General features: G+C 36.3%; 2 protein-coding genes across 4 annotated transcripts in view; one reads left to right on the plus strand and one right to left on the minus strand.

The window, feature by feature from the left end:
• The window catches only part of LOC122568262, a 158309-nt gene that overhangs the window by 51990 nt on the left and 88815 nt on the right, over positions 1-17504 (minus strand). The window lies entirely within an intron of this gene.
• LOC122568269 overlaps positions 1-17504 on the plus strand; it is a 292044-nt gene that overhangs the window by 45977 nt on the left and 228563 nt on the right.

Consider the following 17504-nt stretch of genomic DNA (forward strand, 5'->3'; position numbering starts at 1 on the left):
TCCAGTAATACTGCGATGGCTTTGTAACACTGCTGCACAAAATCGTTGAACACCGTTAATATCTTCACGGTATAATTCAACGAGCCATGATAAGGCCTCATAACATTTCGATGTATGATCAGCCGTGCGGCAGAGGTGCGGTAACACGCAAAACCTCCGCCAATACTTTTACTATGCGATTAATTAGTTCCCTTAATCGATAACTATTATTAATACTTTTCGAGTTCCGGGATTCGAATACCTTCAAGCGGCGGAAAAACCTCGACGTTCCACGAATGTAACGCTTGACATGGGAAATCTATCTCCGACCCATCGATTTGTTCTCATACCAGTTTGCCGTTTGGTGCGCGCGAGATCGTTCCGCTAGAAGCATGAGCGCACACATGTTCCTTGGTAAGTAAATAAACGTCAATGCGAGTAATAGGCGATCACGATTGCATCCGTTTGGTACGTGCATCCATATATACAGTCGGAGACAAAAATAAGCAAAGAGGTAATGAATATAAGTATCAACAATACTTCGTTAAATACGTCTTGTTTACACAAAGACGTATATATTAATTTCAATTTACTTACTAAATAATCTATGTACCATAAGGATATATAATAAACAAAATGTAAGAATACAACATTAGTTCGATCGATACATACTACCACTATCTGTCCGCTTATTTTTGCGTCTGACTGTATGTGGGAGAACAAGCAAGGGACACAAGCGAGGAAATATGTTTTTTGTTCGTTTATAAAACCGAGCTGGACTGGAGAAAAAGGATTTTTTTGAAAGTCACGCGTCGGTTGCCGGTAATCGATACCATTAAGCCTGGTCCGTGTATTATCGAACGACGATAATGTATCCTCTGACTTAACCACCCCGTAGGGAATCTCGAATAATTATATTTTCCACGGACGATGATAATTACACAGAATACCAGCGGGTTGATAGAACGAAACCAAACAAGATAGAAGCGAAAAGGACGCAACGAGGAGCCAAGCAGGCGAGGGAAAGAGGGATTAATATTATGGGGGAGGGTGCGTAAAGGGGAGTGTAACCCGGCGAGTGGTGAGTGCATCGCAAAGACCTTCCTCCGGTAAGATAGTACCTACCGAGGAAAAACAAGTGACAGGCGTTGTTAATTGGCAGCCTCTAGATGGCAATTAAGATTAATAACAAGCTAGCAATCCTCGGCCACCGATGGTTAGCCGCGCGTGTGCACGTACACACGATCTACACGCGCAGCCTCGCGCACCGATGCAACAGCTATATAGTATCACTGGTATGCCCGAACGTCAGGGGTTGCAGGAAGCTGGGACAGCTAACCTCGCCGATAATAATATCATACGTACGAACTGTTCGGCTCTGCGGCCTGTCATACGATCGGATGTACTAATGAGATAAGGCACGTAATTGATTTTTCCTTCCATTTTTTGAGTTCTTCCCATATTCTTTTGGCTCAGTTTTAATTACGCTATCGGGCAAATGCGAATATATATTAAGATGAATCAAGTAGGCGAGTTTCTGCAATTGTAATTAATTTTGGTTTTGGGTTATTTTTGACTGTTTTTTTTTTACGCTACTTCTCCTGTATTGCGAAGAATTTATTTTTGGAGGATTAGAAAATTAAAATAACATTATAAATGCAAAGATAAAACGATTTGTATTTATAAAAGATAGATTATTAAATTAGAACTTAATTGGATTAATTTGTTATTGCAGAATCCACTGCTTTAAAATTTTTAAAGATGTATCTCTTATAATGTTCTGTACGATCACAGTAAATATAAAAAACTACGTAATGGATGGAAAAATGGATTATTAGAAACACTAATACTATAGTTTGAACAAGTGTCGTGTAAGTTGCGCCATAGTAGCAAGGTAGGTCTTCAAACAACCTGATTTTTAGTTGTCAGATTATTTTCACTGCTGGTACCAGTCTTGACCTATCTCAAGGGTCTTGGGTCTCAAGCATACGAGGAAAAAAGATCGTATATCAGGTAGTCGTAGGTCGAGAATCAGGTACAGTTAAGGTCTGATTCACACGGCGTACATGATTGATATCAATGAAATACATAAAATAGTTCCTTTGCACATTTGCACACATTAAAAACGCTTTCTATTATTTTCAAAAATATCTTTTTTTGAGGTTTGCAATTTTTAGTAAAACATTTACATCAGTAAAATATTTCTAGTACACGGTTTCTAATTTTTAATTAACGATGTAACGTTAGAACTGTATAAAAATTATATACAAAAATTGAATGAAACATTTGCATATAAGAATAATCAGTTAATGCAAGCAATTACTGTACGAGAAGGTTTATATTTGTAAATTGAAAAAATTGAAATTCCGAAGTGAGATCTCTTCTAACTCTTTTGTGTGTGCTACAAAATATGGATTAAGTTGTCACAGTTCCTACAGATCTTAGAAAGGTTCACATTTGGGCTTACTAACCCCAATAGATAATGTCTCGTTAAGCTGACAGCTACTTTAATACGTGGATTATCCTAAAGAAAGAATTTATATATAACCTATACTAATTCAAAGAACAAGTTCTTTCAGAAACAAATCTGCAAAAATGAAAATTAAAATCTCAATCCTGCCCATAAACTATGAACGTTTAATTCTTTGTTCCTTCTTTTTTTGAATAGAAAAGCCAAGTTACAATCAAATAAGTTCTTTTTCTCGATATCTATAAAATTATAATGAAGACAAGACAAGTAAAATAATAAAGAAACAAATTAACCATCACGTGTAACTTAGTATCTTTTCAGCTACATTTTGCAATTCACAATTTAACGGGCATAAATCGTTCTCTCGTCACCTTCGATTTTATTGCATCTCGAACTTCCCAGTTCGTGATCTTCGAACTCTTTTTCAACACTGACAGAGAAGCAATAAAATGAAGCGGAGCTGTCGGAATTGCTTTCAAATTCACTCTCATTCACGATTGCTCGCCTTGAGACACGTTTACTCACCTGCCAGCTACATTCAGCTGAACGACTCTCATTTTCGATCTCCCAAAAAGGACATGTTCGGCTTTTTATTCCTCCAATTTGCGATATGGGCGGTAGTTTTTCATTGCTGTTTCGATACGGGTCGAAGTCGTTTCTCAATTGAACCACGAAAGATACTCTTGGAGTATATCGAGTCACGAAATTAACGTCCATAAGAAATTCGAAATCGATACGGGACATTATAAGATATTATGTTTCTCATTAAATAAAATACGTTATATCTGATTGTAGTATACATATAACTACCTTCGGACACTTTCCATTTTAAATATAGTAATACATCGGACTTTTTAATATTTCTTAATACAACCGAACGATCAAACCGAAATTCGTCAATATTGGCGAAAAATTTTTTTGAAACTCTTCCACAGAACAGAAATCCATAAATATAAAAGAAGAAAGAAAATTGCTACAGTATTGTTACAATTTTTCCACCTCTCCAAACAATGACGTCCACCTTCAGAAATTTTCCATTTTATCCAACGTCGACCTCTCTGAAATTCTTCGACACGTCTAAACGATCGAACCAAGATGCTCCATCAGCCGCGCTGATTGATTTATCTAGCGACGTGTTTGTTCCCGGCTGAACAATGTTATAAACGGCGCATAAAATAAGGTACGGTGTAATTTAAAGCAATAAAGAAAATCGCGAAATCTGAGAGCTACTAAGCAGGCCGCGTATGGAAAACTGGCCGGGGCCACAAGTAGGATACGGTATGATCGTAATGGCCAGCTCCATAGCGATAATAATGATCGATCGTTGCATAATCAATAGGTTACGCAATTTGCCCCGGTAATCGCGGCGAACTATGAATGACGAGCATACGGGGCAACATCTCTAACGATCCCTAATTATCCCGATACGATGCGTCTCGTGGCTGGCGCCGTGCCTCGTTTCTGGATCCTAACCCAGATGTGAATTTATGTCGACCAAGCCTTGTTAATGCTTCGCTCACGATGTTCCTACGCTTTCTCGCGGTATCGGACGTCTATAAAAAGAAGAGAAGACTATCTTCGAGAATGCGAGAGAAAGTTTTTGGAATGGATATGAGAAAAGTTTGTATATTACAGTAGTTATGTTGGTATTTATGAAATATAGGAGTTATATGGTATATTAAACTTCTTATTATGTGGTAGTACATATGCTATTTTGTGGTAATGAGAAGTTATTAGTAGCGTTGCAGAGAAAATTGCTATAGAAGAAAGAGAAAGAGAGAAGGGAAGATTTATACATTATTCTAGTAATTTTGATATTTATAAATTATATAGATGCCTACATGTAGAATAACTTTAAATATTTTTCTAGTATATACTTTGTGATAGTAAAAACGTGTTATCAGTATATCGTGGAAATCGTTATGAAAGAAAGAAAGGCAAGGCAAATTTGAAATTTTTTTTACGTATCAGCAAAAATGTATTTATTTTCGGTAAAGCTGGCCTCAAAATTGTCCATCAAAATTGTACATTCAAAATTGATGTGTCTTTATCGTTAATAATTGAGAGAAAATAATTTTTCTCACGAGCTAAACAGAAATTGCGACGTATGTTTTAACATATGATAAAACGAGGACTTTGTATCCTCGCATGAAGAAAATAGCGATAAAATGTATAAATGTATCGTTACGTAAGTGTGGCATTAGATACTTGAGAGAGGATTTTGATCGACTATGATATGCTATTTAGCAATTCTATTTGAAGATGAAACAGTTTCGTTGTGTAACTTGATTGTCATATTATCCTTATTCGAATAATTAATAGAAGTACACACTAGAAATCTCAAAAATGGCTATGATTAAGATAATAATATATATATATAGATCTAGGTTATTTTTACAATGTTTAAAAGTAGATTCGTAGGATTGGTGTACTCCGCTCATCATTAAATTCATAGAACATATTTATGTAGTTATGTGTAGTATTTATTCGTCCTTGTCATTGAAGGTAAGAACCTTCCTTCGATGCTAATATTGACTTTCTTAATACATATTCATCGTTCAAACAATTTAAGCTTTAATAGTCATTTACTCTGACACCTAAAAGTTTAGAAGATAAACAAGAAATATTAAAGCACGATATAAAAATATTCAAATACAATGCATTAAGAAAATCAATAATGTGATTTTATGAGACAGAGAACAATACTTCATTGAAAATTGATAATAAACAAAACAAAACCTATGAAACTATCTATCTAACATAAGACACATGCTTCTTCGAATGCGGCTATATCGACTCGTATTTCCGATTAATATTGGGTTGACAACTAAGTGATTGTGAATTTTGTCATTAGGTGGTATTGACAAAATCCGCAATCACTTAATTGCCAAGCCAATACTTCAATTTACAACGTCGCGTCGTCGTATCTCTTTCACCAAGTACATATACAAAGGCGGATGAACGATATTGAATTCACACTGAGATTCAGATGCGAAAATAAATTCAGCGTTCGGTATATCGAACACTTTCTTTTCGCATGCGAGATCAAGGATGTAGCGAAACAGGTTGACATTTGAGGTGATTTTGCAATTGGCCTCGTCCGGCGCTCGTTTCGGGAAACGAGGAGCACGCAAGATTGCGCAAGCAATCAACCGGATTTCGCAACGTGTTTAACATTAAAGGCTCCCGTGGCCGCGACACAGCGAGAGCGTGGGCACGCAAAAGTATACCGATATATTTCGTGGGCCCACGCGCGCTCGCGAACGACATTCCTTTCAACATCGGGGCCCGGTCAGCCAACGAACAAGTTGATGCCCACGTATGCGGTGAATAGGAACAGCTGTCAAACGCCAGAAACCGAAACGTGCGTTTGGGAAGTGTCGACTGCGAGAGATCCTTCGATGTAACGGAAACACGTGACCTACTTTGCGCATTTTCTCACCTATTTTCGTTTTCTCCAATCTTTTTCAATTTTTTTTTCTTTTTTTGTAAATTACTTAAAGCACGAAGGAATACTATAAATGATTCTGTTGGATCAATTTCAAGAAGTGAAGAAATCTTATAAATTTGACGCGACACGTTATTCGTATGATATGACAAAGCTTAATTTTGCTCCTGCTGCGGTCCTCGAACTTTTTATGTCTCAATTTTGCTGCAATTTTCACCGAGAACAGGACTTTTAATGTTTTTCTTGAACAGATTTTCTTTTCTACTGAACGAATTTTAATTCGGCTACGTCGCTTTAGTCGAAGTAAGTAGATATAGACATTTGCATGCATCTTATAACAAAATGAAATAGTATCCAGAATCGTTAAATAAGCTTTGAAAATCGTTAAATTCCACTATGCGTTATGCGTATAAGTTCTCTCAACGATAAAAATTAATTCGACTGTTTCACTCACCCACTCGACAGCATCGTTCAGGAAGAATAAATTCAGAATGTTTCCTCACTCACCTGGAACAAAGAGAGAAACATTTTCTATCAATATATCGTTGAAAACGAAATATCGGTTAGACAGGTGGTCTGCATCCACCTGTCCACAGCGAAAAATACCAGATAATTATTAAACTATTGTATACTACATTCTATTCTTGTCACATCGGCTGTTATGTGTCTGTTTGATTTCCGGTTGTCGCGTAATCGCTATTACGTGACGAGCTCCCTCGAGCTATGCGAGTTTCTTGTTGTGTGTCATTGGAATAATTCCACAGATTTCCAATAAATTGTGCATAATATCGGCGTAAAGACGGTTCCCAGAAGGAATAAATCTTCATCCCATACTGGAGAAAAATTTATCTTGACTCTGGAATTTCTAAAATGTTCCTTGGAAAAAAGAAATTTTTGTTCTTGAATACTTTTTCCTCCGTCACAAAATGAAGATAAGAATGAAATTTTTGTTCATCTCATTCTTCTTTATCGATAATTTTTAAATTCATGTTTACATTCTCAATTAAATTTGAACTGAAGTGCGCAAGATTTATCAATAATGTATCTTACTTTATCGATATTCTAATCTTTACGCAATATCCTTTTACATAACGAGAAAAGACCGTGAAGCTATTTAAAAACTGACAAAAGAAACGGTGCATTTATTGTTTAATGATATGCTAGTTCCATAAAGACACACCACCTTAATAACGGTAAATTAATAAAAAATAAATTGTTCTTAAATTTCACTAGAAACTTTCTTCAGTATGTTTCTTCTACGATATATATCAAGTTTCATATAAAATACGGTTTCACTTTTACAATAGTTAAAGAAATGATACCGCGTGCGCATTTAAACCCGACATACTGTATACTGTATACTGTATACACTTTACACGTCAGCTACCGTGACCAAGTCATTGTTAACGATCCACATTTAATCGCGTGTGTCACAAGAAAGCCAGAAGAACGTAATTCATTCGGTAGAGAAACAGGAAGAGAGGATGAAAGAAAGAGGAGAAAGGGGGAAAGGGGAGGTTACTTTTAAACGGTCGAGTTGTTCGTCTTTTATACGTAGTTAGCATAATGTAATCCATCGCATTATGCAGCCAGAGCTTCGCATTATCCGATCCGTGCGTCGTGTGGGCTCGTTCGGTGAGTTATCGAGCAACGGACATGCCAATTAATCGCATTGTGCGTTTCGCGCACGTAGGACTCGCCAAAATTATTGCGGACGCGTGTACGATGAGGAGTCTGCACGCGAAGCATAGGCAATCCGTTGAAATCGCGGATTTTTGTCAAGAATGATTAATGGATGAGGCTGGATGAGCTTTCGAGCACTAGAACTTGTATGTTCGGTTAAATATAGAACGGGTTTTGATATATCGTACGAACTGTTCACGTTTAGATACTGTAACCATCTCTAACTATCTGCATTTACAAGTATTGGATATTTATAAATCATACGGTGATTTTGAAAAACAAAAAGAAATAACACGTACGAGATAATGGATAACAATGCGAAGCCTGGGATTAATGGATTATAATTTTCATAAGTGAAATGTGAATGAGAAAGGTTGGTGTTCTATGAAGAAATTGTACGATATTATTGAAAGAAAATCGCGATAGAAAGTTTGTAATTGATCAGTGACATCTACGATGAGATAGATGCTGACTTTATTCATTAATTTCTGTTTTTGTAACTGATCGTGAGAAACAGCGTATCAGAGTTTTCGGCGTTATGTTAAGTGCTCTGTATCGCACAACAGCGATACAAATTACTCTTGATTTTTACATTTTTATAATAAATTTTACATAATATTCCATATGAATTCATTATATTTAATATAATAACAGCAATATATATAAATAATAAATAATAATTTCATTGCAAATATGAAACTGAAGTTGATTCTGCAAACGTCGACTAGTTCAACTAAATCTATATACATTCAATATTCGAAGCCAAAATACAAAGAAACAATACGCTTTACTTTTATTTAATTATTTATTAATTAGTAGAATATTCAGACCATCCAAGTGTTAACAACCACAAACAATTACCACGCCACTAACATATCGATTTAATTACACTCACACTCGAAATATAAAGAAACAGCATGATTATCGTTTACCGATAAAAGTACGCGAGTCACCGAACTGCAAATGACCACATGCAACTGTCACGTCACTAACATACCTATCACAACGTTTAATATATCATACCACGCTGAAAGACAATATTCTTCCAAAAATACTCATGTTGAAGTTAAAGGGAGCCTCTGAAACAAGAACAAAACTCTGTCTCTTTAGAATGAAAAAGCACACCCCCAAAGAACCGAACATAATCAAGCGAGTTCAAATAGAAGAGGCTTTCACGCGGCATTCGCATGGCGCGTTGCATTCCAAATATCTCTGTTCGAAAATCGAGGCGTGGTCCCCGTGAAATTCCTCGAATCGCCCCTTTCTCTGTATCAGGATCTTGTCATCGAAGCTGGCGATGTGACAACTAGAAAATCGGGCTGTGGTATTCGCTGGTTTAACGCGGAACGTTCCACCTGGACAGGGCTGAAAGAGGCGGAGCAGAAAGTAGAAGAAAGAGAGGAACGAAACACGAAAAGAGAGGGAAAGAGCGGAGAGATGGTGTATCGACAGATACGCCTCGGTCGAGGTAGACCGTGCTCGCGCGGAAAGTCCTCGCCGCGATTTGCATAATGAGAAATTATGTGTGCGCTGGCAGAAAGCGTACCGTGACACATATAGCGATCGGGTGAAACCGTGCGTGCACGCACACCAGCGTTGTAATCGTTATTGGTTATTTACATCGGCGTCGGAATCGGCTATCCCACACATGAATTACTTGGCGAATTTCTGCAGGCTGTAATTACAAGGGTTTACGCCGATAAGGGACTCGGACAGACGGGGGAGGAATGACTCATGAAGGAGGCGTTAGAACGAGGCGTGAGAAATTACAGGGAATATATACCGATTTTCGATTATTGCTCGTTAAGAGATTGTAGGGAGAAATTGTGCAGCGTGGTTCATTACCGATACTTAAATGCGAATATATAAGCGTTTTCAATTTGACGAGTTGAGGGGTTCCGAGAATGGCTAGCTACTGCTTGTGGAGTAAACGTTCATTTTCTCACAAAATAGATTTTCATTTTCTTTGTATACGTTTTCCTACTATGTATGCCTTTGAAAATCTCAGACGATAACAATTAAGAAATAATTATATCATCATGATAATTCAATATATCTAAGTAATTAAGGTGCGTTTTATTATTGTTACCTGGATGATATTCCTTTTCTTCTGAATCAAACTATACACGAACGCACGTTCATGAGTCTATTAATAAGATTATCAACTTGATTTATTTGATATTGACTCTCAGATTATGATAATAAATGGTAAATTAATGGGATCCAAAAAAGAATCCATTCACGGATGAATATCAGAGAAAATACGGAGGAAGTAGGTCTAGAAGGAAACGATCGTTTACCTAAAAATTCTGGAAAGTTCTTTCCTTTTTTTGCGTGGCAGATCATTAAAACTCCTAAAGAGCATCGTTGACTTTCTTTAGTTCGATGTATTCCGAAGACGGCGCGTTTCATTCACAGAACGAAACGGCTGATACGGCGCGTCTAACCATATACTTTCTCCGTCTTATGTAGCATTAATTGCAGCATGTGAGCCGCAATTACGCCACATCTGAGTGTTCATCGATATAAAATCGCGCCATTAGCCGTGGAAGTATGAATTATCCGACAAACGCGAGCCACGTGGTGCTTCGGTACTCGATTAACCGGATAAATGACGAACGTGAACATACCTTTCCGGCCATCTCATGCAAGAAGGATAAATATTAATTCATTAGTCGCTTCGTTGCCTCCGGTGTAGCGCAGAATGAGGACGCTCCTTTAACTAACTTGCATATGCGACGCTATTTCTACTGATAAGTACGTATAGCGAGTGTTCAAATTTTTCTCGTGTATTCTGTGAGTATGAATAATAAAAAAATTGTTTAATTTTATCGAAGAGTTATAATAAAAATATGATTACGAGAGAAATAGTAAGCTTTATATGGCGGCTACTATACTATAAGATAACAATAGGTTCATTATACATACTAACAAATTTGATTAGAAAAACCTGATACACTTTGCATAATATTTTTTTCCATAACGTGTATTTTGTTAAGATATCGTGTAAAATTTCTACACATGAAAAAGAGCTATTTAATTCTTTATCGGTCATTGATCACATACGATATCTTTTATATCTATGTTTGTATACGTAGTTTGTGATATCTCAAAATCAGTATTAAAATACCAATTTCAAAATGATTATGCTTTGAAATTCTATTGCTTAAATCTTTTCTCTTTCAAAGGATTATTTAATTTTATCTAGTGCTATCTATTTCTTTGCATTACTATACATTAAAATATAGTCAACATCTCTTCCCATAATTGCTACAATTCCGGAAAACTACGAAATTATTATACTAGTAATTAATTTTCTAATAAGTTTCTTCCTCTCCGACCGTAAGATGGGATTCAGTTGAGGATATTTGGGATCATTAGATTGGAATTTATAATTCATATTATGCGACTGAAGATTCTCTGTGACGCTGAATCATAATTAATTGAGATCACATAAAGTTTCTTCGTCTGAGAGATATCATTTCCAATAATTTATCAACTTCCTCGTCTTTTGAAACCAAAGAAATATTTATACCACCGTTCATACGTCATAAGTATAAAAGCATGCTGCAAAATGAAATTAATATTTACTAATCATGTATATTGTAAGAAAACAAGGAAATTATTATTAAAAATATTTGCATATTTTTAATAATTGCAAAAATAAAAATTCTGGAACACATGCATTTTAATCATCTTAGGTTTGATATTATAGTGTCAAATATCTGAAATTATTCTATCCTGAAACTGTGTATCTCCCCGGAAGGATCGAATACCTCTAATTCGATAAAACCAGTTGAACTCACCGTCCAGTTCAACTTTCACAATTTTAAAAAAAGGCAAAAACGAGAAAAAATTATCTTCGGAACTTTCCATTGTAAAAAACTACAAGAACCAGTAATATTTCGAAACTATAATAAAAATTCATCTGAATTTCACTTCTTGCTTAAATACCGATCAGCGATAATTTACATCCTGTACACGTGCATCATTATAGATTACTAATATCCGTAGGCAATATAATCAGCGATTACGTTCGCGTTATGATAGGCTATCTCATTGCGTACATGATACAGGTTGACATTTGAAACGAAGGCGACCGAGAAAGCGACAAACGGCACAATTATATCAACCATTCCGTCCATGTTTTAACGCAATACTGGATACTTATAACACGGCTGGTTATTCTCGGATCATTGAGCCTGGTCTGACGTAACGAACTTGTCTGATTTCTACCCGTCAACAGCGCGATCCACGTTCTGTTTCCGTGAACGAGAAAACGCGCGTTTCCACATTTTAAATAGTCGTTTGGCCACTTGCGGAAACGACCTCGAGATTTATGACACGAACAGAGTTCTTTAGTTGCGTAAAGGAATTATCGAGATATTAGATCGATAGATCACATATACGCAATGATTAACATATTATAAATAAACTGGTAAAAGTAATTACATGCCACATTAATGATGAAGAACGTGGCGAATAAATCTCGAACTTTTATCATACAGTAATAAAGAACAATCATTGGGAAATAATCGAAGGCTAAATTGAAATTGCAGAAATCCGTCGGAGAGTAGGTAGAGTACTGTAGAAAGTAGTCAAAGAAGTATTATTCGAAGAGTAGGCAGGGTTGCAGGAAGTTGTTGAAGAATGGACCCAGTTGCAGAAATCAAAGAGTAGGCAGAATTGCAGATAATGTTTAAAGGACAAAGTTGCTAGAACACATTACTATTTTGAATGATAGAAAACAAAGAAAGTATTAAATAATAAATTAGATTTTCGATATCACAGCTGCAGGAAGAATTTATCTAAAAGATTGAAGCTTAAGATTATCACATACACGATTAATGGCGAAACTTTTATATGCAGATAATTTAAATATTCATACACATTGAATTGATTTTAATTATTCATTCGCTGCACGTTCGATTTTCATTATCTCCATCTTTGATTTTTTCTGTTCTATATCACTTTACTTAAGCATTAAAGCACACGATAAATCTGTTGATTTTTAACAAAGGCCGACATTGACGGTTTAATCAGTGCACGCGAGGTTCTTTTACAGAAATGCAAATCCAACATGGTGAATGTATAATTTATGTACGTGATAGCTTGTATAATTTATAGTAAAGCGCTATCGGAACAGGCTTTAATACAAGATCAGTAAAAATTATATCGCGTAATTTAATTAAGCCACGTGTGTCGTTAAATTGGCACGACCTGACATAATGTGATCGCTCCAAGGGCGTTCAATTTGTCAAGATTCCATCTTCGATGTGAATCATCGTCGCTGTAACCGCGTGATTTCTGATTTATTATTTAGCGTTCAGTAGTGCAACCTGCTGTCGCTAATGTATTATTATAAATGCAGCTTCTTCTTTCTATATGTTCCTTTCTTAAATAGGGAAATGACCCTAAATTAGAACAATAAAAGGATTTGGATTTGGATTTAGACACAAATTATATATCATTGTACGTTGAATTTAATTTTAATTAATAACCACAGGATTGTTAATAATTTCATTGTGTTATCCATATAAAACTTCAATATTTTAATAAAATAGAATGTAGAGAGTTAAAAGTGCAGGCAGCAATTATAATTAATTGCCTAAATGAAGCCTCACAAACCTATCAAAAGCTTCACATAGCATCTACGAAATTAAAAAAAACTTAATAGATGAAATTTAAACTGTGTTTCCAGCTGAGAAACGCAATAAATAATAATAACACAAACCAATAACAATTAATTGGTAGAAGTTCAATCCGTTAAACAGTTTTAACCCCACACTCAACTAACATTCTATTAATTACAAGTATTTTAATCGTAAAATTTCCGTTTTCAATATACTGTTACCTAAAAGCAATTAGCAACACATCCAACGTAACCAAATGCAATACTTCATGAATCTACCAAGTTTTAATCTAATTTTTCAAGCCACTGTCGTATCGCATGCAATCTCTTAATTTAAATAAAAAAAGCAAGGAAAGGGAATTTTATTCTCCGGAATCAAGACAATCAACGCGAGCAGAGTTTGCTCGGCCTCAGCAGAGCAATGCAATTAATTATCGTTAATCGCGGCGATTAATCGCGCGGCGGTCTAGGCATCTCGGTATGAATTACTATGTCGCGGGCCGTGTAACCGTAACTCAGCGTCATCTGTGCACCAGTTATCGTTGCTTATCGACCAACGAACGACTTGCTTCTCTTGTCACGCGTTTTTTCGTCGAAACGGTCTCTCCTGGCCGTGGAAACGCGCATAAATCGCGATTTTGCGCAACGACACGCATGCAAAGTGGCACAGGAACGCGAGCAGATTTTCCTTGGCGATAACTGCTCGACGCGGCTAGGTCCGAAAGGAAAAGTTGTCCTGGGTAAATCGGCCGTTCCGGCTGACGTGCGAAGCGTTACGCGGGCGAAAAGCCGAGCGAACTTCTCAAGGAGTTCCAGTGACTGCGTGGAACAGGTAATTCGTGTCTGACCACGCGGACACGTTTCTTCTGACCTGTCTTCGTGACTGGCGACGACCTTCTGCGGCCGACATATCTGACAGAAGTGATATAGAGGCGGAAATAGAAGGACGAATGTGGAGTATGGGTGGGAATGTGACGTTAGTCGCGTGAAGGAAGAAATAAGAATGTCAGAAAGAAACGAAAGAGAAATATTACGACAGGATTTTACACCTTTAGATCGGTATAGTTTTATAAAAAAAAAGTAAGTGCAAAATTGCCTTGTACCTTTGCTCCTTAATACAAATTTTCATCGATTCAGAAATGTAGGATATTGCGTATAATTTTGATACATCCTGTACAGTGATACATATAGATTAATAAAAATGATTATATTGAATATGTATGCAAAAGGAAAAGTATCATACTTTTTTGATAAAAGCTATTTGGTTTCTCGTTTTTAGCATTTATACCAAAAAGTTCCCTTTTATCTCTATACGTAGTTCTCAATATATTCAAAATGATCTAATCTAGTACTATTTCATAAACGTTTCAAAGGCGTTTTTCTCTGTCACATCATTCTCTGTTACAAACCATGATGATCAAAATTGTTTAAAAGTATTAGTATACAGTGACAAATAATATGGACATAGTATTTCATACAGTATTATGTAGAAATAATCTAAGAATATTTTATGTGAAAACTGTATATATTAACTATACGATAAACAATAAGGTAGATATACAAGAAGATATTACAAAGAGCCAGAAAATGAGAAAAGAGCGCTGGAGAATCTAGAAAAATTGCACAAATTATAAAATAAAAATAATGTAAAAGAATAATTAAAAAAGCGAATGTGAAACGTATACAGATAGTGAGTATAATAGTGAAACAAGAAGGGGATGTAGGGCGAAGGAAAGAAGAATCGAAGGACTCGCGCGTGGAAAAAGGGAGCGCGGTGAAGTGGAGTAAATGTCAACGGTTAATTGCGAGTACGTGGACTAATATATGCGTTCTTACTAGAATGGACTCTCCGGAGGGCTATTTCACAGCGTATACGTTGGAAACTTGGCTAGAGTGTATTGCCACTGTAAATCAATCGACGGTCCCTTTACAAGGCGGCTGCGGTTGTACACGTGGTGTTTAATTAAACCATTATTCGCCAGTTCAACGTAGAGTGCTGTCCGAATGACGAAATGCCGATAAGCAAATGCGCGTTTGCGCCATAATTAGTGTGTATATCGTTGCATCGTTCTTCGCCGAGATTTAAAACGAAGAGCAAGACCTACGCTCTTTCACCCCACCCTTTCATTTTGTACAGTGCAAGAGTAATTTTAATTTAGTGACACGTAACATGCGATTACCTTGTTTGTTTTAAATTGAATTAAACCGAAACTTGTTTATATGTATCTATGTATTTGTTACATCTCTGTTAATACAGAGAGTTTGTTTTCTTTATGTCGTTGCACTTAACACGGTTGCGTTGGACTTTTGGTATTTTTTATAATTATATCCTTCTGAAAGGATAATATTGCAAGATACCTAATTTACAATTTTACAATATACTGTTTACAATATATTTTTAGGACCATAGATATTTTTGGAAAATTAGCTAATATGTAGTAGTAATAAGTACAATAATATATTTTTCAATATATTTGATTTAGATCTCATCTCTCTGTAATATACTCTTTAAATATACTTGTATCTACCTTGCAACACATTATAAAGAAAGATATCAAAATGAAATGAATCAACGTCTCTTCCCAAATAAAAAAAGAAAAGATCTACACAATAGAGTTCTTTACTCTCTAACGATCTAATTTAAACCAAGCACTATAATCACAATTCACAACGAGCCAACATTTCCAATCTCGACGTTCCTAGCTCTCGTTGCTGCATAACGGGCATCCACGAATCGCGTTATCTCGATGGTGTCTCAGGACGAAATCGACGGTTCGAGGCAATCGTAGGAAACTAGATCGAACACGCGGATGACCTTTTTTCCCTCTCGCGATTTATCTTCCGCCTTGGCGCTGAATCCAGCGATTGAACGATCGCTATCCATAAATCTATATTCGCTATGGTATTTAGAGTTTAAAAAGAAACCACTCCTCTACGCGGATCCCCATTAATCTTCGATGGCCGGCTGATTGAAAATACTTTGACGTTTGAATCACGAGCGGCGGAAAGGGCCCTCGGCCAGGTGGATTATCGTTCCTTTAATGAGCAGCCAACTTTATTATCCCGTAACGATTAGAGACGCTTGATAAACCGATAGAAAATCCTTTGCCAGCGTCAGAGCGTAGATAAGGCGGATGCTCGGTTTCCAAAGAGGGGTCGACCCTCTTTTCTCTCTTTCTCTCCCGACCACCTTTGTACCATCCAGCAGAAACCAGGAACGAACGAACGAACGGTGTTGAACGTGAACTTGTTGCAACTTCCGTATTCCTGTATCTCTGATACCGAGTGTCTCTTAATGCAACGTATGCCGGTATAATACGTATATAACAGCGCTTCCAACCGGAGTAAATCTGCTCCTGTAGAACTTTAACAAGTGGTACTTATTGCTTTTGTGAGACTGTATAAGGATATCTTGAATTTGGTAGTACGGAGAGAAACTATTACGCTTTTTGTGGAATTTCTTTTTAATGCGTGAATCGTGATGTTACGTTGTTTTAATCCTGCATACTCGGAATGCCAGTTATACTGGTCAACGATTCTTTTGGTCTCATATAAGTCTCATAAAGGTATCCACTTTAAAAAGTTATTAGGTAAAAGCTTTATATCTGACGATGTCTTTTTTCTTTCTTAAAGACATTTTTACGTAAGTAATAAATATACAAAATAAAATAACGCAGAGTATTATAACTTAGATTACTTATAAAATTACTATTAATTTCCTTAATTAAAGATTTATTAAATTAATAAGGCGTAAGTGCGAAACTTTCCCTGAATCTCTATTTCATCCTTTCGCTGACAAGCTCTTATTCGAACCAGTGATTCTGATGAGTTACTGCACTTAGATGCAACAATCTATCTCTTTCTTTTGTGGCTTCTTCATCGATTTCTTTCCTGACCTTTCCATGAGCACGACGGTGCAAGCAACAGGTTTTAATTTAAGACCCCGGGAAGCTTTCGCTTTTCTACTCTGTTCCCTCGCTTTTACTTTTCCATTTTCCGTCCCGTGACACGACCTCCGGATGATTTGTCATAATAACTTTCTAACACGTGTCAGTGTTTCGAATTATTACCGCAAATATGTGCTTGCTGCAATTTGCTGTATGTATGAGGAAATATAATGAATAAAGAATACCCACAAAACACTGAACTAATGATTCATTAATAGTGAAAAACACGTGTAGAGTTATAATTAACTTTTCGACAACTTATATTCAGTATTATCCATAATTTGTATACAATTTTATGCACTGTGTATGCTTTTTAAAAAAAGGATATCAGTAGCTTTTATCAAT

This window comes from Bombus pyrosoma, linkage group LG6 (genome assembly GCF_014825855.1).
Source record: "Bombus pyrosoma isolate SC7728 linkage group LG6, ASM1482585v1, whole genome shotgun sequence".
Classification (NCBI taxonomy): Eukaryota; Metazoa; Arthropoda; class Insecta; order Hymenoptera; family Apidae; genus Bombus; species Bombus pyrosoma.